The sequence below is a fragment of the Bufo bufo genome, chromosome 4 (assembly GCF_905171765.1).
Source record: "Bufo bufo chromosome 4, aBufBuf1.1, whole genome shotgun sequence".
In the NCBI taxonomy this organism is placed as follows: Eukaryota; Metazoa; Chordata; class Amphibia; order Anura; family Bufonidae; genus Bufo; species Bufo bufo.
In genome coordinates, this window is record NC_053392.1 from 576770075 (window position 1) to 576773970 (window position 3896).

Genomic DNA, 3896 nt, shown 5'->3' on the forward strand with positions numbered 1-3896 from the left:
ACATAGCCAAGACGGATCTGTCATGAACTCCATTGAAGGTCAATGGAGGATGGATCCGTTATCTTTTGTGTCAGAGAAAATGGATCCATCCCCATTGACTTGCATTGTGTGTCAGGACGTCTTGCTCCACACAACATCGCGGACAGAAAAACGCTGCTTGCAGCGTTATTCTGTCCACGATGGGAGTGCAACCAAATGGAACGAAATACATTCTGGTGCACTCCGTTTCGTTCAGTTCAGTTTTGTCCACATTGACAATAAATGGGGACAAAACGTAAGCATTTTCCCCCGCTATTGAGATCCTATGATGGATCTCAATAGCGGAACTGGAAAGTGCAAGTGTGAAAGTAGCCTTACGGTTTTGTACCAAGCATCAGGACTGCTATTTGGAATATAAGGACCCCATAATATGAAATGGTCAAAGCCCCTTAAACCTTCTCACTCTCCTCTCATCCTATATTTTGTACTACACTGTGTATAATTTGAGGCACTCTTAGAGATTGGAGGGGATTTTTATAACCTGTGGAGTAGACCTAAACTGAGAAGAAGTAAGAAGCATTCTATAGTTGGCAGTGACTGGCAGTTAAGAAAAGAATGTGGACTTTTTTAGACTCATTTTCCTGGTCCTCCAAAGTACCACCTGTAGCACCCTGATACAGGCCCTGACAAACACTAAAAGCCCTTATATATGCCTAGTAATCCCAAATTAAGTGTACACTAACAATGCCTATGGCAATTTATAGTAGACTTATTGACATTGATGAGTTGTGAAGGTCAAGTCACTTAAAGGGGTTGGCTTGTAAACAACATTTACCATAAACCTATGAACCCTGAAGGTCTGACCATCAGGACCCCCAACTGTTTACAAAAATGGTGCAAATTTATCAGTAGTACGCATGTGACCATCACTCAGTTCACTGTCCAGTCTTCAGATATCTTTGGCAGTCCCGTAGAAGCACTGGTCATCAAGTGCACTATGGTCCATTAATACAGGAGACTCAGGGACCCCCTTTCTCATGATCATGGAGTACAAGCGATCAGACCATCAGGGATCATACATTTATTGTCTATGCTTTGGATAGGTCACAGATGATGTTTGTGGGCCATCTCCTTTAATGGAAGATAGCAAGCCAACTGGCTCACTGCCCAGAGCTGCCAATGGAGAGAAAAGCAACCCTCTCTATTGATACCATACAGCAAGAGTCCAATTCCAGACCTCCTTGTTTGTGTGGGGTTCCAGGGCTTCTGGTACTCCTTGATTGCTCAGCCATTGCTGACCTGAATTGAAAAAAAAAATCAAATTTCGAGTCCCACAAAATATGGATCTGGAGAAATCCTTATAATTTACTCTTAAAATAATACATTTTAAAGTCAAACTCTGACTTGAATTTGAATGTCAAATGTTCCAGGTGGATCTCTAATATGGACCCAACTGAGTTTCTGAGAATCTGTTGTCTGTTCCTATAATAATGTATCTTTTTATGTAAATTCCTTCCATTTTGTTATCCCAAATTCCTGCTCGCTAAGACAGCTGCCTCAGTGTGCCTCATTACAGGTTCTACATTGTCCACAGGGTCACTGTAGGAAAGCAGTTTATTTCAGGAGCTCTTTTAAGTGGTCTGTCATCACAACATAAAACCACATTCTGACTCACTGCTCTTTTCTCTGTTCAGGGGTCTTCATATGATGTTAGAAATCTACTGATTATGTGCATATTCTGCAGTGAATGTCTGGTAATAAAGGTTGCGGTTCTCTGAATATTGACTATTGAGATGTTCTCCAATGTATGTCTTATAAGATGTATACTTTAATGTGTTGATAGTAATTATTGTTAAGCTTTTGGGCTGCTATGTGCAATTATATACCATAATAACCACCATTGGTTTAAAGGGAACCTATCACTGGGATTCCTTGGATTAGCATTGATAAAACCAAAGCCAAATTTGTGAGTGAAATGGTACTCACCACAAAAGTGCCACCACTTTACAGGTATTCTTTGCAGCAGGGAATGTCAGACTAACCGTAAAGGTGTTGTCCACTTTCTGGTTAATTGTGACCAATGTGTATGTAAGATGACTATATGGCACTTATTAATATATCCTTTGTTAATATTCTGTGCTGTTGACTATATTTCATAAACCATGCCCCCTTGTTGGGCAAATCTTCTTTGCTGTCCACATAGAGATCCTATCCATAAGATGGCCTCTCATGAAGGGTCATGTGACTAGACACATTACGCAGGCTTCTCCATTAAAACACATTGCACCTGCACTAACGTCCAACAATGCAAGTGCAGATGAAGTGTATTTGAATGGAGAATACATCACATGGAGGCGATTTGCCTGATCACATGACCCTTCATCAGGAGCCATTTTATGGACAAGACTTCTGTGTGGACAGCACAAAATACTTGGCAAACAAGGCGGCATACCTTATGAAATATAGAAAATGGCAGTGGATTTCAACTAAGGCTATATGAGTAAGTGCCATATAGTCATCTTACAAACACATAGGTCAACAGTAACCAGAAAGTGGCCAACCCCTTTAAATATTTTAATTCTAAGTACCTTAAATAGACATTATGGGAACTTGATCATAGTTGAATTAACATGTATCTGGATTATCAAATGGTCCTAAAAAAATTTACAACTAAAGCTGACCATGCATGCTAGAACTCTTGATTATATATTCCTTCCGACCCCTATATACATGCATTCATGGTTCAGCCAAGCATGAATCTCTAGACACCTCCATCGGCAGCTTATGTCTCCTGAGACAAATGCTTGAAATCCAACAGCCTGATCCTCCTTTCCAGAACATCTGCCACTCAAGGAAAGTTGAGATACTACTATACATATTAGATGGTCTGCCAGTCCCACCAAATCGTCAGGTTCAGCCGACATTAATGTATATGGACACCTTTACTTTTGAGGTTATAGAACCTCCAGAAATGCTATATTATTTTTAATCAAAAAGATTTCACATTTTCTCTAGTTCTGGACTAGAATCAAAATGAGATGCTGGATTAGTCATGTAGGTTATTTTAGGTTGTGTCAGAGAAGTTTAAAAAGATTGGGTGATTGAGGCTTGCAATCCTCTCTTCTGGCTCCTCACAATTCTCATTGTGTCTTGTCAACAGATAGGAAGAAATTTGGCTCATCAACTAGCATCAAGGCTTCTGCCAAGACTTCTAATGGACTTTAATGGTGTACTGGGTAGAATAGCACACCACACTGCGATATTGTGTATAGAGAATAAGTGATAAGAAGCAATACTATTAACAGAGTCAAGGATGTACCATAGAGGCAGCTTATACAGATTTACAGGGTCCATGGCCAGTGAGAGCGTCCAATTTCAAGTTTGTCTTTTTATCATGCAAGGTGGGAACCTGCAAAGGAAGGTGACCAGTGGCATAACTAGAACTGACTGGGCCCCACAGCAAATTTTTGAAATGGGGCCCCCAGAGAAGTCCCATCCTCCCGTGCAACCCTCACTTCTGTGGCTAGTCAAGATAGCTCTCTCAGACCAGGCCAGTCGGCACCTCCGTCCTCTTCCTACATGTATTTACTGTATGTCATGTCACTGTATATAATTTCATTGCATAATACTGTTGAGGGGGCCCATCCTGGGTGGGACCCTTCTGAGTTTGAACCCCGTAGAAACAGCTTCCCCTGCTTCCACTATAGCTACAACCCTAGAGGTGCTACAGTGTTGGCAGGCAAGGAGGTGGGAAATGCACATGAGGATTGGAGCGTAACCTCCACTTACAGTTGGTTAAGAGTTTGGTGGTGCCAAGCATGACCTGAAATGAGTCACTGAAAAGAACCCTAGATGTGAAATTCCAGATAACCAGATAGAATTGTGTATGTGTTTTGGTTTGTTTATATTTTTCAATG